Here is a 22,783-nt window from a genome sequence, read left to right on the forward strand (position 1 = left end):
AAAACGGCTTTGGCGCTGAAGTGGTTTCTGAATGTGGAGTTGGTGGCATGTGAAACCCGCCTGTGGAGCCTTCGTTTGTGTGGGATGCTCACCAAGCTGCCCTTCAGGACAATGCACTCAAACGGCATTAAGCATAGTGTGTGAACACGTAGTTTGCTTGAGAGCTGCCTGTCAGCCTGATGGTGTGTGAAGTCAGTGAGCCAAATGGAGTTGTTCTCCCACAAGAGCCACTCGGCTGATGCTTCTTCAATATGCAATTCAGCAACATGCAGTGTTGCTTGATATAATTAGCTCTTACAGCAACATCTGTGTCTAGAGCCTTTGTATTTAGGGCTAGCTGAAAACGGCTTTGGCACTGAAGTGGTTTCTGAATGTGGAGTTGGTGGCATGTGAAACACGCCTGTGGAGCCTTCGTTTGTGTGGGATGCTCACCAACCTGCCCTTCAGGACAATGCACTCAAACGGCATTAAGCATAGTGTGTGAACACGTAGTTTGCTTGAGAGCTGCCTGTCAGCCTGATGGTGTGTGAAGTCAGTGAGCCAAATGGAGTTGTTCTCCCACAAGAACCACTCGGCTGATGCTTCTTCAATATGCAATTCAGCAAGATGCAGTGTTGCTTGATGGAATTAGCTCTTACATAAACATCTGCGTCTAGAGCCTTTGTATTTAGGGCTAGCTGAAAACGGCTTTGGCGCTGAAGTGGTTTCTGAATGTGGAGTTGGTGGCATGTGAAACCCGCCTGTGGAGCCTTCGTTTGTGTGGGATGCTCACCAACCTGCCCTTCAGGACAATGCACTCAACTGGCATTAAGCACACTGTGCGAAATCAGAGTTTGCTTGAGAGCTGCCTGTCAGCCTGATGGTGTGTGAAGTCAGTGAGCCAAATGGAGTTGTTCTCCCACAAGAACCACTCGGCTGATGCTTCTTCAATATGCAATTCAGCAACATGCAGTGTTGCTTGATGGAATTAGCTCTTACAGCAACATCTGCGTCTAGAGCCTTTGTATTTAGGGCTAGCTGAAAACGGCTTTGGCGCTGAAGTGGCTTCTGAATGTGGAGTTGGTGGCATGTGAAACCCGCCTGTGGAGCCTTCGTTTGTGTGGGATGCTCACCAAGCTGCCCTTCAGGACAATGCACTCAAACGGCATTAAGCATAGTGTGTGAACACGTAGTTTGCTTGAGAGCTGCCTGTCAGCCTGATGGTGTGTGAAGTCAGTGAGCCAAATGGAGTTGTTCTCCCACAAGAACCACTCGGCTGATGCTTCTTCAATATGCAATTCAGCAACATGCAGTGTTGCTTGATGGAATTAGCTCTTACAGCAACATCTGCGTCTACAGCCTTTGTATTTAGGGCTAGTTGAAAATGGCTTTGGCGCTGAAGTGGTTTCTGAATGTGGAGTTGGTGGCATGTGAAACCCGCCTGTGGAGCCTTCGTTTCTGTGGGATGCACACCAAGCAGCCCTTCAGGACAATGCACTCAAACGGCATTAAGCATAGTGTGTGAACACGTAGTTTGCTTGAGAGCTGCCTGTCAGCCTGATGGTGTGTGAAGTCAGTGAGCCAAATGGAGTTGTTCTCCCACAAGAACCACTCGGCTGATTCTTCTTCAATATGCAATTCAGCAACATGCAGTGTTGCTTGATGGAATTAGCTCTTACAGCAACATCTGCGTCTAGAGCCTTTGTATTTAGGGCTAGCTGAAAACGGCTTTGGCGCTGAAGTGGTTTCTGAATGTGGAGTTGGTGGCATGTGAAACCCGCCTGTGAAGCCTTCGTTTGTGTGGGATGCTCACCAACCTGCCCTTCAGGACAATGCACTCAAACGGCATTAAGCATAGTGTGTGAACACGTAGTTTGCTTGAGAGCTGCCTGTCAGCCTGATGGTGTGTGAAGTTAGTGAGCCAAATGGAGTTGTTCTCCCACAAGAACCACTCGGCTGATGCTTCTTCAATATGCAATTCAGCAACATGCAGTGTTGCTTGATGGAATTAGCTCTTACAGCAACATCTGCGTCTAGAGCCTTTGTCTTTAGGGCTAGCTGAAAACGGCTTTGGCGCTGAAGTGGTTTCTGAATGTGGAGTTGGTGGCATGTGAAACCCGCCTGTGGAGCCTTCGTTTGTGTGGGATGCTCAACAAGCTGCCCTTCAGGACAATGCACTCAAACGGCATTAAGCATAGTGTGTGAACACGTAGTTTGCTTGAGAGCTGCCTGTCAGCCTGATGGTGTGTGAAGTCAGTGAGCCAAATGGAGTTGTTCTCCCACAAGAGCCACTCGGCTGATGCTTCTTCAATATGCAATTCAGCAACATGCAGTGTTGCTTGATATAATTAGCTCTTACAGCAACATCTGCGTCTAGAGCCTTTGTATTTAGGGCTAGCTGAAAACGGCTTTGGCGCTGAAGTGGTTTCTGAATGTGGAGTTGGTGGCATGTGAAACCCGCCTGTGGAGCCTTCGTTTGTTTGGGATGCTCACCAACCTGCCCTTCAGGACAATGCACTCAAACGGAATTAAGCATAGTGTGTGAACACGTAGTTTGCTTGAGAGCTGCCTGTCAGCCTGATGGTGTGTGAAGTCAGTGAGCCAAATGGAGTTGTTCTCCCACAAGAATCACTCGGCTGATGCTTCTTCAATATGCAATTCAGCAACATGCAGTGTTGCTTGATATAATTAGCTCTTACAGCAACATCTGCGTCTAGAGCCTTTGTATTTAGGGCTAGCTGAAAACGGCTTTGGCGCTGAAGTGGTTTCTGAATGTGGAGTTGGTGGCATGTGAAACCCACCTGTGGAGCCTTCGTTTGTTTGGGATGCTCACCAACCTGCCCTTCAGGACAATGCACTCAAACGGCATTAAGCATAGTGTGTGAACACGTAGTTTGCTTGAGAGCTGCCTGTCAGCCTGATGGTGTGTGAAGTCAGTGAGCCAAATGGAGTTGTTCTCCCACAAGCACCACTCGGCTGATGCTTCTTCAATATGCAATTCAGCAACATGCAGTGTTGCTTGATGGAATTAGCTCTTACAGCAACATCTGCGTCTAGAGCCTTTGTATTTAGGGCTAGCTGAAAAGGGCTTTGGCGCTGAAGTGGTTTCTGAATGTGGAGTTGGTGGCATGTGAAACCCGCCTGTGAAGCCTTCGTTTGTGTGGGATGCTCACCAACCTGCCCTTCAGGACAATGCACTCAACTGGTATTAAGCACACTGTGCGAAATCGGAGTTTGGTTGAGAGCTACGTGTCAGCCTGATGGTGTGTGAAGTCAGTGAGCCAAATGGAGTTGTTCTCCCACAAGAACCACTCGGCAGATGCTTCTTCAATATGCAATTCAGCAACATGCAGTGTTGCTTGATGGAATTAGCTCTTACAGCAACATCTGCATCTAGAACCTTTGTATTTAGGGTTAGTTGGAAACGGCTTTTGCGCTGAAGTGGTTTCTGAATGTGGAGTTGGTGGCATGTGAAACCCGCCTGTGGAGCCTTCGTTTGTGTGGGATGCTCACCAAGCTGCCCTTCAGAACAATGCACTCAAACGGCATTAAGCACATTGTGTGAACACGTGGTTTGCTTGAGAGCTGCCTGTCAGCCTGATGGTGTGTGAAGTCAGTGAGCCAAATGGAGTTGTTCTCCCACAAGAACCACTCGGCTGATGCTTCTTCAATATGCAATTCAGCAACATGCAGTGTTGCTTGATGGAATTAGCTCTTAGAGCAACATCTGCGTCTAGAGCCTTTGTCTTTAGGGCTAGCTGAAAACGGCTTTGGCGCTGAAGTGGTTTCTGAATGTGTAGTTGGTGGCATGTGAAACCCGCCTGTGGAGCCTTCGTTTGTGTGGGATGCTCACCAAGCTGCCCTTCAGGACAATGCACTCAAACGGCATTAAGCATAGTGTGTGAACACGTAGTTTGCTTGAGAGCTGCCTGTCAGCCTGATGGTGTGTGAAGTCAGTGAGCCAAATGGAGTTGTTCTCACACAAGAACCACTCGGCTGATGCTTCTTCAATATGCAATTCAGCAACATGCAGTGTTGCTTGATGGAATTAGCTCTTAGAGCAACATCTGCGTCTAGAGCCTTTGTATTTAGGGCTAGTTGAAAATGGCTTTGGCGCTGAAGTGGTTTCTGAATGTGGAGTTGGTGGCATGTGAAACCTGCCTGTGGAGCCTTCGTTTGTGTGGGATGCTCACCAACCTGCCCTTCAGGACAATGCACTCAACTGGCATTAAGCACACTCTGCGAAATCGGAGTTTGCTTGAGAGCTGCCTGTCAGCCTGATGGTGTGTGAAATCAGTGAGCCAAATGGAGTTGTTCTCCCACAAGAACCACTCGGCTGATGCTTCTTCCATATGCAATTCAGCAACATGCAGTGTTGCTTGATGGAATTAGCTCTTAGAGCAACATCTGCGTCTAGAGCCTTTGTATTTAGGGCTAGCTGAAAAGGGCATTGGCGCTGAAGTGGTTTCTGAATGTGGAGTTGGTGGCATGTGAAACCCGCCTGTGGAGCCTTCGTTTGTGTGGGATGCTCACCAAGCTGCCCTTCAGGACAATGCACTCAACTTGTATTAACCACACTGTGCGAAATCGGAGTTTGCTTGAGAGCTGCCTGTCAGCCTGATGGTGTGTGAATTCAGTGAGCCAAATGGAGTTGTTCTCCCACAAGAACCACTCGGCTGATGCTTCTTCCATATGCAATTCAGCAACATGCAGTGTTGCTTGATGGAATTAGCTCTTAGAGCAACATCTGCGTCTAGAGCTTTTGTATTTAGGGCTAGCTGGAAACAGCTTTGGCGCTGAAGTGGTTTCTGAATGTGGAGTTGTTGGCATGTGAAACCCGCCTGTGGAGCCTTCGTTTGTGTGGGATGCTCACCAACCTGCCCTTCAGGACAATGCACTCAAACGGCATTAAGCATAGTGTGTGAACACGTAGTTTGCTTGAGAGCTGCCTGTCAGCCTGATGGTGTGTGAAGTCAGTGAGCCAAATGGAGTTGTTCTCCCACAAGAACCACTCGGCTGATGCTTCTTCAATATGCAATTCAGCAACATGCAGTGTTGCTTGATGGAATTAGCTCTTAGAGCAACATCTGCGTCTAGAGCCTTTGTATTTAGGGCTAGCTGAAAACGGCTTTGGCGCTCAAGTGGTTTCTGAATGTGGAGTTGGTGGCATGTGAAACCCGCCTGTGGAGCCTTCGTTTGTGTGGGATGCTCACCAAGCTGCCCTTCAGGACAATGCCCTCAAACGGCATTAAGCATAGTGTGTGAACACGTAGTTTGCTTGAGAGCTGCCTGTCAGCCTGATGGTGTGTGAAGTCAGTGAGCCAAATGGAGTTGTTCTCCCACAAGAACCACTCGGCTGATGCTTCTTCAATATGCAATTCAGCAACATGCAGTGTTGCTTGATGGAATTAGCTCTTACAGCAACATCTGCGTCTAGAGCCTTTGTATTTAGGGCTAGCTGAAAACGGCTTTGGCGCTGAAGTGGTTTCTGAATGTGGAGTTGGTGGCATGTGAAACCCGCCTGTGGAGCCTTCGTTTGTGTGGGATGCTCACCAAGCTGCCCTTCAGGACAATGCACTCAAACGGCATTAAGCATAGTGTGTGAACACGTAGTTTGCTTGAGAGCTGCCTGTCAGCCTGATGGTGTGTGAAGTCAGTGAGCCAAATGGAGTTGTTCTCCCACAAGAGCCACTCGGCTGATGCTTCTTCAATATGCAATTCAGCAACATGCAGTGTTGCTTGATATAATTAGCTCTTACAGCAACATCTGCGTCTAGAGCCTTTGTATTTAGGGCTAGCTGAAAACGGCTTTGGCGCTGAAGTGGTTTCTGAATGTGGAGTTGGTGGCATGTGAAACCCGCCTGTGGAGCCTTCGTTTGTTTGGGATGCTCACCAAGCTGCCCTTCAGGACAATGCACTCAAACGGAATTAAGCATAGTGTGTGAACACGTAGTTTGCTTGAGAGCTGCCTGTCAGCCTGATGGTGTGTGAAGTCAGTGAGCCAAATGGAGTTGTTCTCCCACAAGAATCACTCGGCTGATGCTTCTTCAATATGCAATTCAGCAACATGCAGTGTTGCTTGATGGAATTAGCTCTTACAGCAACATCTGCGTCTAGAGCCTTTGTATTTAGGGCTAGCTGAAAAGGGCTTTGGCGCTGAAGTGGTTTCTGAATGTGGAGTTGGTGGCATGTGAAACCCGCCTGTGAAGCCTTCGTTTGTGTGGGATGCTCACCAACCTGCCCTTCAGGACAATGCACTCAAACGGCATTAAGCATAGTGTGTGAACACGTAGTTTGCTTGAGAGCTGCCTGTCAGCCTGATGGTGTGTGAAGTCAGTGAGCCAAATGGAGTTGTTCTCCCACAAGCACCACTCGGCTGATGCTTCTTCAATATGCAATTCAGCAACATGCAGTGTTGCTTGATGGAATTAGCTCTTACAGCAACATCTGCGTCTAGAGCCTTTGTATTTAGGGCTAGCTGAAAAGGGCTTTGGCGCTGAAGTGGTTTCTGAATGTGGAGTTGGTGGCATGTGAAACCCGCCTGTGAAGCCTTCGTTTGTGTGGGATGCTCACCAACCTGCCCTTCAGGACAATGCACTCAACTGGTATTAAGCACACTGTGCGAAATCGGAGTTTGGTTGAGAGCTACGTGTCAGCCTGATGGTGTGTGAAGTCAGTGAGCCAAATGGAGTTGTTCTCCCACAAGAACCACTCGGCAGATGCTTCTTCAATATGCAATTCAGCAACATGCAGTGTTGCTTGATGGAATTAGCTCTTACAGCAACATCTGCATCTAGAACCTTTGTATTTAGGGTTAGTTGGAAACGGCTTTTGCGCTGAAGTGGTTTCTGAATGTGGAGTTGGTGGCATGTGAAACCCGCCTGTGGAGCCTTCGTTTGTGTGGGATGCTCACCAAGCTGCCCTTCAGAACAATGCACTCAAACGGCATTAAGCATAGTGTGTGAACACGTGGTTTGCTTGAGAGCTGCCTGTCAGCCTGATGGTGTGTGAAGTCAGTGAGCCAAATGGAGTTGTTCTCCCACAAGCACCACTCGGCTGATGCTTCTTCAATATGCAATTCAGCAACATGCAGTGTTGCTTGATGGAATTAGCTCTTACAGCAACATCTGAGTCTAGAGCCTTTGTATTTAGGGCTAGCTGAAAACGGCTTTGGCGCTCAAGTGGTTTCTGAATGTGGAGTTGGTGGCATGTGAAACCCGCCTGTGGAGCCTTCGTTTGTGTGGGATGCTCACCAAGCTGCCCTTCAGGACAATGCACTCAAACGGCATTAAGCACATTGTGCGAAATCGCAGTTTGCTTGAGAGCTGCCTGTCAGCCTGATGGTGTGTGAAGTCAGTGAGCCAAATGGAGTTGTTCTCCCACAAGAACCACTCGGCTGATGCTTCTTCAATATGCAATTCAGCAACATGCAGTGTTGCTTGATGGAATTAGCTCTTACAGCAACATCTGCGTCTAGAGCCTTTGTATTTAGGGCTAGCTGAAAACGGCTTTGGCGCTGAAGTGGTTTCTGAATGTGGATTTGTTGGCATGTGAAACCAGCCTGTGGAGCCTTCGTTTGTGTGGGATGCTCACCAAGCTGCCCTTCAGGACAATGCACTCAACTGGCATTAAGCACACTGTGTGAAATCAGAGTTTGCTTGAGAGCTGCCTGTCAGCCTGATGGTGTGTGAAGTCAGTGAGCCAAATGGAGTTGTTCTCCCACAAGAACCACTCGGCTGATGCTTTTTCAATATGCAATTCAGCAACATGCAGTGTTACTTGATGGAATTAGCTCTTACAGCAACATCTGCGTCTAGAGCCTTTGTATTGAGGGCTAGCTGAAAACGGCTTTGGCGCTGAAGTGGTTTCTGAATGTGGAGTTGGTGGCATGTGAAACCCGCCTGTGGAGCCTTCGTTTGTGTGGGATGCTCACCAACCTGCCCTTCAGGACAATGGACTCAACTGGCATTAAACACACTGTGCGAAATCAGAGTTTGCTTGAGAGCTGCCTGTCAGCCTGATGGTGTGTGAAGTCAGTGAGCCAAATGGAGTTGTTCTCCCACAAGAACCACTCGGCTGATGCTTCTTCAATATGCAATTCAGCAACATGCAGTGTTGCTTGATGGAATTAGCTCTTACAGCAACATCTGCGTCTAGAGCCTTTGTATTTAGGGCTAGTTGAAAATGGCTTTGGCGCTGAAGTGGTTTCTGAATGTGGATTTGTTGGCATGTGAAACCCGCCTGTGGAGCCTTGGTTTGTGTGGGATGCTCACCAAGCTGCCCTTCAGGACACTGCACTCAAACGGCATTAAGCATAGTGTGTGAACACGTAGTTTGCTTGAGAGCTGCCTGTCAGCCTGATGGTGTGTGAAGTCAGTGAGCCAAATGGAGTTGTTCTCCCACAAGAACCACTCGGCTGATGCTTCTTCAATATGCAATTCAGCAACATGCAGTGTTGCTTGATGGAATTAGCTCTTACAGCAACATCTGCGTCTAGAGCCTTTGTATTTAGGGCTAGCTGAAAACGGCTTTGGCGCTGAAGTGGTTTCTGAATGTGGAGTTGGTGGCATGTGAAACCCGCCTGTGGAGCCTTCGTTTGTGTGGGATGCTCACCAAGCTGCCCTTCAGGACAATGCACTCAAACGGCATTAAGCATAGTGTGTGAACACGTAGTTTGCTTGAGAGCTGCCTGTCAGCCTGATGGTGTGTGAAGTCAGTGAGCCAAATGGAGTTGTTCTCCCACAAGAAGCTCTCGGCTGATGCTTCTTCAATATGCAATTCAGCAACATGCAGTGTTGCTTGATGGAATTAGCTCTTAGAGCAACATCTGCGTCTAGAGCCTTTGTATTTAGGGCTAGTTGAAAACGGCTTTGGCGCTGAAGTGGTTTCTGAATGTGGAGTTGGTGGCATGTGAAACCTGCCTGTGGAGCCTTCGTTTGTGTGGGATGCTCACCAACCTGCCCTTCAGGACAATGCACTCAACTGGCATTAAGCACACTGTGCGAAATCGGAGTTTGCTTGAGAGCTGCCTGTCAGCCTGATGGTGTGTGAAATCAGTGAGCCAAATGGAGTTGTTCTCCCACAAGAACCACTCGGCTGATGCTTCTTCCATATGCAATTCAGCAACATGCAGTGTTGCTTGATGGAATTAGCTCTTACAGCAACATCTGCGTCTAGAGCCTTTGTATTTAGGGCTAGCTGAAAAGGGCATTGGCGCTGAAGTGGTTTCTGAATGTGGAGTTGGTGGCATGTGAAACCCGCCTGTGGAGCCTTCGTTTGTGTGGGATGCTCACCAAGATGCCCTTCAGGACAATGCACTCAACTGGTATTAACCACACTGTGCGAAATCGGAGTTTGCTTGAGAGCTGCCTGTCAGCCTGATGGTGTGTGAAGTCAGTGAGCCAAATGGAGTTGTTCTCCCACAAGAACCACTCGGCTGATGCTTCTTCCATATGCAATTCAGCAACATGCAGTGTTGCTTGATGGAATTAGCTCTTAGAGCAACATCTGCGTCTAGAGCCTTTGTATTTAGGGCTAGCTGGAAACAGCTTTGGCGCTGAAGTGGTTTCTGAATGTGGAGTTGTTGGCATGTGAAACCCGCCTGTGGAGCCTTCGTTTGTGTGGGATGCACACCAAGCTGCCCTTCAGGACAATGCACTCAAACGGCATTAAGCATAGTGTGTGAACACGTAGTTTGCTTGAGAGCTGCCTGTCAGCCTGATGGTGTGTGAAGTCAGTGAGCCAAATGGAGTTGTTCTCCCACAAGAACCACTCGGGTGATGCTTCTTCAATATGCAATTCAGCAACATGCAGTGTTGCTTCATGGAATTAGCTCTTACAGCAACATCTGCGTCTAGAGCCTTTGTATTTAGGGCTAGCTGAAAACGGCTTTGGCGCTGAAGTGGTTTCTGAATGTGGAGTTGGTGGCATGTGAAACCCGCCTGTGGAGCCTTCGTTTGTGTGGGATGCTCACCAAGCTGCCCTTCAGGACAATGCACTCAAACGGCATTAAGCATAGTGTGTGAACACGTAGTTTGCTTGAGAGCTGCCTGTCAGCCTGATGGTGTGTGAAGTCAGTGAGCCAAATGGAGTTGTTCTCACACAAGAACCACTCGGCTGATGCTTCTTCAATATGCAATTCAGCAACATGCAGTGTTGCTTGATGGAATTAGCTCTTAGAGCAACATCTGCGTCTAGAGCCTTTGTATTTAGGGCTAGTTGAAAATGGCTTTGGCGCTGAAGTGGTTTCTGAATGTGGAGTTGGTGGCATGTGAAACCTGCCTGTGGAGCCTTCGTTTGTGTGGGATGCTCACCAACCTGCCCTTCAGGACAATGCACTCAACTGGCATTAAGCACACTCTGCGAAATCGGAGTTTGCTTGAGAGCTGCCTGTCAGCCTGATGGTGTGTGAAATCAGTGAGCCAAATGGAGTTGTTCTCCCACAAGAACCACTCGGCTGATGCTTCTTCCATATGCAATTCAGCAACATGCAGTGTTGCTTGATGGAATTAGCTCTTAGAGCAACATCTGCGTCTAGAGCCTTTGTATTTAGGGCTAGCTGAAAAGGGCATTGGCGCTGAAGTGGTTTCTGAATGTGGAGTTGGTGGCATGTGAAACCCGCCTGTGGAGCCTTCGTTTGTGTGGGATGCTCACCAACCTGCCCTTCAGGACAATGCACTCAACTTGTATTAACCACACTGTGCGAAATCGGAGTTTGCTTGAGAGCTGCCTGTCAGCCTGATGGTGTGTGAATTCAGTGAGCCAAATGGAGTTGTTCTCCCACAAGAACCACTCGGCTGATGCTTCTTCCATATGCAATTCAGCAACATGCAGTGTTGCTTGATGGAATTAGCTCTTAGAGCAACATCTGCGTCTAGAGCTTTTGTATTTAGGGCTAGCTGGAAACAGCTTTGGCGCTGAAGTGGTTTCTGAATGTGGAGTTGTTGGCATGTGAAACCCGCCTGTGGAGCCTTCGTTTGTGTGGGATGCTCACCAACCTGCCCTTCAGGACAATGCACTCAAACGGCATTAAGCATAGTGTGTGAACACGTAGTTTGCTTGAGAGCTGCCTGTCAGGCTGATGGTGTGTGAAGTCAGTGAGCCAAATGGAGTTGTTCTCCCACAAGAACCACTCGGCTGATGCTTCTTCAATATGCAATTCAGCAACATGCAGTGTTGCTTGATGGAATTAGCTCTTAGAGCAACATCTGCGTCTAGAGCCTTTGTATTTAGGGCTAGCTGAAAACGGCTTTGGCGCTCAAGTGGTTTCTGAATGTGGAGTTGGTGGCATGTGAAACCCGCCTGTGGAGCCTTCGTTTGTGTGGGATGCTCACCAAGCTGCCCTTCAGGACAATGCACTCAAACGGCATTAAGCATAGTGTGTGAACACGTAGTTTGCTTGAGAGCTGCCTGTCAGCCTGATGGTGTGTGAAGTCAGTGAGCCAAATGGAGTTGATCTCCCACAAGAACCACTCGGCTGATGCTTCTTCAATATGCAATTCAGCAACATGCAGTGTTGCTTGATGGAATTAGCTCTTACAGCAACATCTGCGTCTAGAGCCTTTGTATTTAGGGCTAGTTGAAAATGGCTTTGGCGCTGAAGTGGTTTCTGAATGTGGATTTGTTGGCATGTGAAACCCGCCTGTGGAGCCTTCGTTTGTGTGGGATGCTCACCAAGCTGCCCTTCAGGACAATGCACTCAAACGGCATTAAGCATAGTGTGTGAACACGTAGTTTGCTTGAGAGCTGCCTGTCAGCCTGATGGTGTGTGAAGTCAGTGAGCCAAATGGAGTTGTTCTCCCACAAGAACCACTCGGCTGATGCTTCTTCAATATGCAATTCAGCAACATGCAGTGTTGCTTGATGGAATTAGCTCTTAGAGCAACATCTGCGTCTAGAGCCTTTGTATTTAGGGCTAGCTGGAAACGGCTTTGGCGCTGAAGTGGTTTCTGAATGTGGAGTTGGTGGCATGTGAAACCCGCCTGTGGAGCCTTCGTTTGTGTGGGATGCTCACCAAGCTGCCCTTCAGGACAATGCACTCAAACGGCATTAAGCATAGTGTGTGAACACGTAGTTTGCTTGAGAGCTGCCTGTCAGCCTGATGGTGTGTGAAGTCAGTGAGCCAAATGGAGTTGTTCTCCCACAAGAACCACTTGGCTGATGCTTCTTCAATATGCAATTCAGCAACATGCAGTGTTGCTTGATGGAATTAGCTCTTAGAGCAACATCTGCGTCTAGAGCCTTTGTATTTAGGGCTAGCTGAAAACGGCTTTGGCGCTGAAGTGGTTTCTGAATGTGGAGTTGGTGGCATGTGAAACCAGCCTGTGGAGCCTTCGTTTGTGTGGGATGCTCACCAAGCTGCCCTTTAGGAAAATGCACTCAAACGGCATTAAGCACACTGTGCAAAATCGGAGTTTGCTTGAGAGCTGCGTGTCAGCCTGATGGTGTGTGAAGTCAGTGAGCCAAATGGAGTTGTTCTCCCACAAGAACCACTCGGCTGATGCTTCTTCAATATGCAATTCAGCAACATGCAGTGTTGCTTGATGGAATTAGCTCTTACAGCAACATCTGCCTCTAGAGCCTTTGTATTTAGGACTAGCTGAAAACGGCTTTGGCGCTGAAGTGGTTTCTGAATGTGAATTTGTTGGCATGTGAAACCCGCCTGTGGAGCCTTCGTTTGTGTGGGATGCTCACCAACCTGCCCTTCAGGGCAATGCACTCAAACGGCATTAAGCATAGTGTGTGAACACGTAGTTTGCTTGAGAGCTGCCTGTCAGCCTGATGGTGTGTGAAGTCAGTGAGCCAAATGGAGTTGTTCTCCCACAAGCACCACTCGGCTGATGCTTCTTCAATATGCAATTCAGCAACATGCAGTGTTGCTTGATGGAATTAGCTCTTAGAGCAACATCTGCATCTAGAGCCTTTGTATTTAGGGCTAGCTGAAAACGGCTTTGGCGCTGAAGTGGTTTCTGAATGTGGAGTTGGTGGCATGTGAAACCCGCCTGTGGAGCCTTCGTTTGTGTGGGATGCTCACCAAGCTGCCCTTCAGGACAATGCACTCAACTGGCATTAAGCACACTGTGCGAAATCGGAGTTTGCTTGAGAGCTGCCTGTCAGCCTGATGTTGTGTGAAATCAGTGAGCCAAATGGAGTTGTTCTCCCACAAGAACCACTCGGCTGATGCTTCTTCAATATGCAATTCAGCAACATGCAGTGTTGCTTGATGGAATTAGCTCTTACAGCAACATCTGCGTCTAGAGCCTTTGTATTTAGGGCTAGCTGAAAAGGGCTTTGGCGCTGAAGTGGTTTCTGAATGTGGAGTTGGTGGCATGTGAAACCCGCCTGTGGAGCCTTCGTTTGTGTGGGATGCTCACCAACCTGCACTTCAGGACAATGCACTCAACTGGTATTAAGCACACTGTGCGAAATCGGAGTTTGCTTGAGAGCTACGTGTCAGCCTGATGGTGTGTGAAGTCAGTGAGCCAAATGGAGTTGTTCTCCCACAAGAACCACTCGGCAGATGCTTCTTCAATATGCAATTCAGCAACATGCAGTGTTGCTTGATGGAATTAGCTCTTACAGCAACATCTGCATCTAGAACCTTTGTATTTAGGGTTAGTTGGAAATGGCTTTGGCGCTGAAGTGGTTTCTGAATGTGGAGTTGGTGGCATGTGAAACCCGCCTGTGGAGCCTTCGTTTGTGTGGGATGCTCACCAAGCTGCCCTTCAGAACAATGCACTCAAACGGCATTAAGCATAGTGTGTGAACACGTAGTTTGCTTGAGAGCTGCCTGTCAGCCTGATTGTGTGTGAAGTCAGTGAGCCAAATGGAGTTGTTCTCCCACAAGAACCTCTCGGCTGATGCTTCTTCAATATGCAATTCAGCAACATGCAGTGTTGCTTGATGGAATTAGCTATTAGAGCAACATCTGCGTCTAGAGCCTTTGTATTTAGGGCTAGGCGAAAAGGGCTTTGGCGCTGAAGTGGTTTCTGAATGTGGATTTGTTGGCATGTGAAACCAGCCTGTGGAGCCTTCGTTTGTGTGGGATGCTCACCAAGCTGCCCTTCAGGACAATGCACTCAAATGGCATTAAGCATAGTGTGTGAACACGTAGTTTGCTTGAGAGCTGCCTGTCAGCCTGATGGTGTGTGAAGTCAGTGAGCCAAATGGAGTTGTTCTCCCACAAGAACCACTCGGCTGATGCTTCTTCAATATGCAATTCAGCAACTTGCAGTGTTGCTTGATGGAATTAGCTCTTAGAGCAACATCTGCGTCTAGAGCTTTTGTAATTAGGGCTAGCTGGAAACAGCTTTGGCGCTGAAGTGGTTTCTGAATGTGGAGTTGGTGGCATGTGAAACCCGCCTGTGGAGCCTTCATTTGTGTGGGATGCTCACCAAGCTGCCCTTCAGGACAATGCACTCAAACGGCATTAAGCATAGTGTGTGAACACGTAGTTTGCTTGAGAGCTGCCTGTCAGCCTGATGGTGTGTGAAGTCAGTGAGCCAAATGGAGTTGTTCTCCCACAAGAACCACTCGGCTGATGCTTCTTCAATATGCAATTCAGCAACATGCAGTGTTGCTTGATGGAATTAGCTCTTACAGCAACATCTGCGTCTAGAGCCTTTGTATTTAGGGCTAGCTGAAAACGGCTTTGGCGCTGAAGTGGTTTCTGAATGTGGAGTTGGTGGCATGTGAAACCTGCCTGTGGAGCCTTCGTTTGTGTGGGATGCTCACCAACCTGCCCTTCAGGACAATGCACTCAAACGGCATTAAGCACACTGTGCGAAATCGGAGTTTGCTTGAGAGCTGCCTGTCAGCCTGATGGTGTGTGAAATCAGTGAGCCAAATGGAGTTGTTCTCCCACAAGAACCACTCGGCTGATGCTTCTTCCATATGCAATTCAGCAACATGCAGTGTTGCTTGATGGAATTAGCTCTTAGAGCAACATCTGCGTCTAGAGCCTTTGTATTTAGGGCTAGCTGAAAAGGGCATTGGCGCTGAAGTGGTTTCTGAATGTGGAGTTGGTGGCATGTGAAACCCGCCTGTGGAGCCTTCGTTTGTGTGGGATGCTCACCAAGCTGCCCTTCAGGACAATGCACTCAACTGGTATTAACCACACTGTGCGAAATCGGAGTTTGCTTGAGAGCTGCCTGTCAGCCTGATGGTGTGTGAATTCAGTGAGCCAAATGGAGTTGTTCTCCCACAAGAACCACTCGGCTGATGCTTCTTCCATATGCAATTCAGCAACATGCAGTGTTGCTTGATGGAATTAGCTCTTAGAGCAACATCTGCGTCTAGAGCTTTTGTATTTAGGGCTAGCTGGAAACAGCTTTGGCGCTGAAGTGGTTTCTGAATGTGGAGTTGTTGGCATGTGAAACCCGCCTGTGGAGCCTTCGTTTGTGTGGGATGCTCACCAACATGCCCTTCAGCACAATGCACTCAAACGGCATTAAGCATAGTGTGTGAACACGTAGTTTGCTTGAGAGCTGCCTGTCAGCCTGATGGTGTGTGAAGTCAGTGAGCCAAATGGAGTTGTTCTCCCACAAGAACCACTCGGCTGATGCTTCTTCAATATGCAATTCAGCAACATGCAGTGTTGCTTGATGGAATTAGCTGTTAGAGCAACATCTGCGTCTAGAGCCTTTGTATTTAGGGCTAGCTGAAAACGGCTTTGGCGCTCAAGTGGTTTCTGAATGTGGAGTTGGTGGCATGTGAAACCAGCCTGTGGAGCCTTCGTTTGTGTGGGATGCTCACCAAGCTGCCCTTCAGGACAATGCACTCAAACGGCATTAAGCATAGTGTGTGAACACGTAGTTTGCTTGAGAGCTGCCTGTCAGCCTGATGGTGTGTGAAGTCAGTGAGCCAAATGGAGTTGATCTCCCACAAGAACCACTCGGCTGATGCTTCTTCAATATGCAATTCAGCAACATGCAGTGTTGCTTGATGGAATTAGCTCTTACAGCAACATCTGCGTCTAGAGCCTTTGTATTTAGGGCTAGTTGAAAATGGCTTTGGCGCTGAAGTGGTTTCTGAATGTGGATTTGTTGGCATGTGAAACCCGCCTGTGGAGCCTTCGTTTGTGTGGGATGCTCACCAAGCTGCCCTTCAGGACAATGCACTCAAACGGCATTAAGCATAGTGTGTGAACACGTAGTTTGCTTGAGAGCTGCCTGTCAGCCTGATGGTGTGTGAAGTCAGTGAGCCAAATGGAGTTGTTCTCCCACAAGAACCACTCGGCTGATGCTTCTTCAATATGCAATTCAGCAACATGCAGTGTTGCTTGATGGAATTAGCTCTTAGAGCAACATCTGCGTCTAGAGCCTTTGTATTTAGGGCTAGCTGGAAACGGCTTTGGCGCTGAAGTGGTTTCTGAATGTGGAGTTGGTGGCATGTGAAACCCGCCTGTGGAGCCTTCGTTTGTGTGGGATGCTCACCAAGCTGCCCTTCAGGACAATGCACTCAAACGGCATTAAGCATAGTGTGTGAACACGTAGTTTGCTTGAGAGCTGCCTGTCAGCCTGATGGTGTGTGAAGTCAGTGAGCCAAATGGAGTTGTTCTCCCACAAGCACCACTCGGCTGATGCTTCTTCAATATGCAATTCAGCAACATGCAGTGTTGCTTGATGGAATTAGCTCTTAGAGCAACATCTGCGTCTAGAGCCTTTGTATTTAGGGCTAGCTGAAAACGGCTTTGGCGCTCAAGTGGTTTCTGAATGTGGAGTTGGTGGCATGTGAAACCCGCCTGTGGAGCCTTCGTTTGTGTGGGATGCTCACCAAGCTGCCCTTCAGGACAATGCACTCAAACGGCATTAAGCACATTGTGCGAAATCACAGTTTGCTTGAGAGCTGCCTGTCAGCCTGATGGTGTGTGAAGTCAGTGAGCCAAATGGAGTTGTTCTCCCACAAGAACCACTCGGCTGATGCTTTTTCAATGTGCAATTCAGTAACATGCAGTGTTGCTTGATGGAATTAGCTCTTACAGCAACATCTGCATCTAGAGCCTTTGTATTTAGGGCTAGCTGAAAACGGCTTTGGCGCTGAAGTGGTTTCTGAATGTGGAGTTGGTGGCATGTGAAACCCGCCTGTGGAGCCTTCGTTTGTGTGGGATGCTCACCAACCTGCCCTTCAGGACAATGCACTCAACTGGCATTAAACACACTGTGCGAAATCAGAGTTTGCTTGAGAGCTGCCTGTCAGCCTGATGGTGTGTGAAGTCAGTGAGCCAAATGGAGTTGTTCTCCCACAAGAACCACTCGGCTGATGGTTCTTCAATATGCAATTCAGCAACATGCAGTGTTGCTTGATGGAATTAGCTATTACAGCAGCATCTGTGTCTAGAGCCTTTGTATTTAGGGCTAGTTGAAAATGGCTTTGGCGCTGAAGTGGTTTCTGAATGTGGATTTGTTGGCATGTGAAACCAGCCTGTGGAGCCTTCGTTTGTGTAGGACGCTCACCAAGCTGCCCTTCAGGACACTGCACTCAAACGGCATTAAGCATAGTGTGTGAACACGTAGTTTGCTTGAGAGCTGCCTGTCAGCCTGATGGTGTGTGAAGTCAGTGAGCCAAATGGAGTTGTTCTCCCACAAGAACCACTCGGCTGATGCTTCTTCAATATGCAATTCAGCAACATGCAGTGTTGCTTGATGGAATTAGCTCTTACAGCAACATCTGCGTCTAGAGCCTTTGTATTTAGGGCTAGCTGAAAACGGCTTTGGCGCTGAAGTGGTTTCTGAATGTGGAGTTGGTTGCATGTGAAACCCGCCTGTGGAGCCTTCGTTTGTGTGGGATGCTCACCAAGCTGCCCTTCAGGACAATGCACTCAAACGGCATTAAGCATAGTGTGTGAACACGTAGTTTGCTTGAGAGCTGCCTGTCAGCCTGATGGTGTGTGAAGTCAGTGAGCCAAATGGAGTTGTTCTCCCACAAGAACCACTCGGCTGATGCTTCTTCAATATGCAATTCAGCAACATGCAGTGTTGCTTGATGGAATTAGCTCTTACAGCAACATCTGCGTCTAGAGCCTTTGTATTTAGGGCTAGCTGAAAACGGCTTTGGCGCTGAAGTGGTTTCTGAATGTGGAGTTGGTGGCATGTGAAACCCGCCTGTGGAGCCTTCGTTTGTGTGGGATGCTCACCAACCTGCCCTTCAGGACAATGCACTCAACTGGCATTAAGCATAGTGTGTGAACACGTAGTTTGCTTGAGAGCTGCCTGTCAGCCTGATGGTGTGTGAAGTCAGTGAGCCAAATGGAGGTGTTCTCCCACAAGAACCACTCGGCTGATGCTTCTTCAATATGCAGTTCAGCAACATGCAGTGTTGCTTGATGGAATTAGCTATTAGAGCAACATCTGCGTCTAGAGCCTTTGTATTTAGGGCTAGCTGAAAAGGGCTTTGGCGCTGAAGTGGTTTCTGAATGTGGATTTGTTGGCATGTGAAACCCGCCTGTGGAGCCTTCGTTTGTGTGGGATGCTCACCAAGCTGCCCTTCAGGACAATGCACTCAACTGGTATTAAGCACACTGTGCGACATCGGAGTTTGCTTGAGAGCTGCCTGTCAGCCTGATGGTGTGTGAAGTCAGTGAGCCAAATGGAGTTGTTCGCCCACAAGAACCACTCGGCTGATGCTTCTTCAATATGCAATTCAGCAACATGCAGTGTTGCTTCATGGAATTAGCTCTTACAGCAACATCTGCGTCTAGAGCCTTTGTATTTAGGGCTAGCTGAAAACGGCTTTGGCGCTGAAGTGGTTTCTGAATGTGGATTTGTTGGCATGTGAAAAAAGCCTCTGGAGCCTTCATTTGTGTGGGATGCTCACCAACCTGCCCTTCAGGACAATGCACTCAAACGGCATTAAGCATAGTGTGTGAACACGTAGTTTGCTTGAGAGCTGCCTGTCAGCCTGATGGTGTGTGAAGTCAGTGAGCCAAATGGAGTTGTTCTCCCATAAGAACCACTCGGCTGATGCTTCTTCAATATGCAATTCAGCAACATGCAGTGTTGCTTGATGGAATTAGCTCTTACAGCAACATCTGCATCTAGAGCCTTTGTATTTAGGGCTAGCTGAAAACGGCTTTGGCGCTGACGTGGTTTCTGAATGTGGAGTTGGTGGCATGTGAAACCCGCCTGTGGAGCCTTCGTTTGTGTGGGATGCTCACCAAGCTGCCCTTCAGGACAATGCACTCAACTGGCATTAAGCACACTGTGCGAAATCGGAGTTTGCTTGAGAGCTGCCTGTCAGCCTGATGGTGTGAAATCAGTGAGCCAAATGGAGTTGTTCTCCCACAAGAACCACTTGGCTGATGCTTCTTCAATATGCAATTCAGCAACATGCAGTGTTGCTTGATGGAATTAGCTCTCAGAGCAACATCTGCGTCTAGAGCCTTTGTATTTAGGGCTAGCTGAAAAGGGCTTTGGCGCTGAAGTGGTTTCTGAATGTGGAGTTGGTGGCATGTGAAACCCGCCTGTGGAGCCTTCGTTTGTGTGGGATGCTCACCAAGCTGCCCTTCAGGACAATGCACTCAACTGGTATTAAGCACACTGTGCGAAATCGGAGTTTGGTTGAGAGCTTCGTGTCAGCCTGATGGTGTGTGAAGTCAGTGAGCCAAATGGAGTTGTTCTCCCACAAGAACCACTCGGCTGATGCTTCTTCAATATGCAATTCAGCAACATGCAGTGTTGCTTGATGGAATTAGCTCTTAGAGCAACTTCTGCGTCTAGAGCTTTTGTATTTAGGGCTAGCTGAAAACAGCTTTGGCGCTCAAGTGGTTTCTGAATGTGGAGTTGGTGGCATGTGAAACCCGCCTGTGGAGCCTTCGTTTGTGTGGGATGCTCACCAAGCTGCCCTTCAGGACAATGCACTCAAACGGCATTAAGCATAGTGTGTGAACACGTAGTTTGCTTGAGAGCTGCCTGTCAGCCTGATGGTGTGTGACGTCAGTGAGCCAAATGGAGTTGTTCTCCCACAAGAACCACTCGGCTGATGCTTTTTCAATATGCAATTCAGCAACATGCAGTGTTGCTTGATGGAATTAGCTCTTACAGCAACATCTGCGTCTAGAGCCTGTGTATTTAGGGCTAGCTGAAAACGGCTTTGGCGCTGAAGTGGTTTCTTAATGTGGAGTTGGTGGCATGTGAAACCCGCCTGTGGAGCCTTCGTTTGTGTGGGATGCTCACCAAGCTGCCCTTCAGGACAATGCACTCAACTGGCATTAAACACACTGTGTGAAATCGGAGTTTGCTTGAGAGCTGCCTGTCAGCCTGATGGTGTGTGAAGTCAGTGAGCCAAATGGAGTTGTTCTCCCACAAGAACCACTCGGCTGATGCTTCTTCAATATGCAATTCAGCAACATGAAGTGTTGCTTGATGGAATTAGCTCTTACAGCAACATCTGCGTCTAGAGCTTTTGTATTTAGGGCTAGCTGGAAACGGCTTTGGTGCTGAAGTGGTTTCTGAATGTGGAGTTGGTGGCATGTGAAACCCGCCTGTGGAGCCTTCGTTTGTGTAGGATGCTCACCAAGCTGCCCTTCAGGACACTGCACTCAAACGGCATTAAGCATAGTGTGTGAACACGTAGTTTGCTTGAGAGCTGCCTGTCAGCCTGATGGTGTGTGAAGTCAGTGAGCCAAATGGAGTTGTTCTCCCACAAGAACCACTCGGCTGATGCTTCTTCAATATGCAATTCAGCAACATGCATTGTTGCTTGATGGAATTAGCTATTAGAGCAACATTTGCGTCTAGAGCCTTTGTATTTAGGGCTAGCTGAAAACGGCTTTGGCGCTGAAGTGGTTTCTGAATGTGGAGTTGTTGGCATGTGAAACCCGCCTGTGGAGCCTTCGTTTGTGTGGGATGCTCACCAAGCTGCCCTTCAGGACAATGCACTCAACTGGTATTAAGCACACTGTGCGACATCGGAGTTTGGTTGAGAGCTGCCTGTCAGCCTGATGGTGTGTGAAGTCAGTGAGCCAAATGGAGTTGTTCTCCCACAAGAACCACTCGGCTGATGCTTCTTCAATATGCAATTCAGCAACATGCAGTGTTGCTTGATGGAATTAGCTCTTACAGCAACATCTGCGTCTAGAGCCTTTGTATTTAGGGCTAGCTGAAAACGGCTTTGGCGCTCAAGTGGTTTCTGAATGTGGAGTTGGTGGCATGTGAAACCCGCCTGTGGAGCCTTCGTTTGTGTGGGATGCTCACCAACCTGCCCTTCAGGACAATGCACTCAAACGGCATTAAGCATAGTGTGTGAACACGTAGTTTGCTTGAGAGCTGCCTGTCAGCCTGATGGTGTGTGAAGTCAGTGAGCCAAATGGAGTTGTTCTCCCATAAGAACCACTCGGCTGATGCTTCTTCAATATGCAATTCAGCAACATGCAGTGTTGCTTGATGTAATTAGCTCTTACAGCAACATCTGCGTCTAGAGCCTTTGTATTTAGGGCTAGCTGAAAACGGCTTTGGCGCTGAAGTGGTTTCTGAATGTGGATTTGTTGGCATGTGAAACCCGCCTCTGGAGCCTTCATTTGTGTGGGATGCTCACCAACCTGCCCTTCAGGACAATGCACTCAAACGGCATTAAGCATAGTGTGTGAACACGTAGTTTGCTTGAGAGCTGCCTGTCAGCCTGATGGTGTGTGAAGTCAGTGAGCCAAATGGAGTTGTTCTCCCATAAGAACCACTCAGCTGATGCTTCTTCAATATGCAATTCAGCAACATGCAGTGTTGCTTGATGGAATTAGCTCTTACAGCAACATCTGCATCTTGAGCCTTTGTATTTAGGGCTAGCTGAAAACGGCTTTGGCGCTGAAGTGCTTTCTGAATGTGAGTTGGTGGCATGTGAAACCCGCCTGTGGAGCCTTCGTTTGTGTGGGATGCTCACCAAGCTGCCCTTCAGGACAATGCACTCAACTGGCATTAAGCACACTGTGCGAAATCGGAGTTTGCTTGAGAGCTGCCTGTCAGCCTGATGGTGTGAAATCAGTGAGCCAAATGGAGTTGTTCTCCCACAAGAACCACTTGGCTGATGCTTCTTCAATATGCAATTCAGCAACATGCAGTGTTGCTTGATGGAATTAGCTCTCAGAGCAACATCTGCGTCTAGAGCCTTTGTATTTAGGGCTAGCTGAAAACGGCTTTGGCGCTCAAGTGGTTTCTGAATGTGGAGTTGGTGGCATGTGAAACCCGCCTGTGGAGCCTTCGTTTGTGTGGGATGCTCACCAAGCTGCCCTTCAGGACAATGCACTCAAACGGCATTAAGCATAGTGTGTGAACACGTAGTTTGCTTGAGAGCTGCCTGTCAGCCTGATGGTGTGTGAAGTCAGTGAGCCAAATGGAGTTGTTCTCCCACAAGCACCACTCGGCTGATGCTTCTTCAATATGCAATTCAGCAACATGCAGTGTTGCTTGATGGAATTAGCTCTTACAGCAACATCTGCGTCTAGAGCCTTTGTATTTAGGGCTAGCTGAAAACGGCTTTGGCGCTGAAGTGGTTTCTGAATGTGGAGTAGGTGGCATGTGAAACCCGCCTGTGGAGCCTACGTTTGTGTGGGATGATCAGCAAGCTGCCCTTCAGGACAATGCACTCAACTGGCATTAAGCCCACTGTGCGAAATCGGAGTTTGGTTGAGAGCTACGTGTCAGCCTGATGGTGTGTGAAGTCAGTGAGCCAAATGGAGTTGTTCTCCCACAAGAACCACTCGGCTGATGCTTCTTCAATATGCAATTCAGCAACATGAAGTGTTGCTTGATGGAATTAGCTCTTAGAGCAACATCTGCGTCTAGAGCTTTTGTATTTAGATCTAGCTGGAAACAGC

The sequence above is a fragment of the Ochotona princeps genome, chromosome 16 (assembly GCF_030435755.1).
Source record: "Ochotona princeps isolate mOchPri1 chromosome 16, mOchPri1.hap1, whole genome shotgun sequence".
NCBI classification, from domain to species: Eukaryota; Metazoa; Chordata; class Mammalia; order Lagomorpha; family Ochotonidae; genus Ochotona; species Ochotona princeps.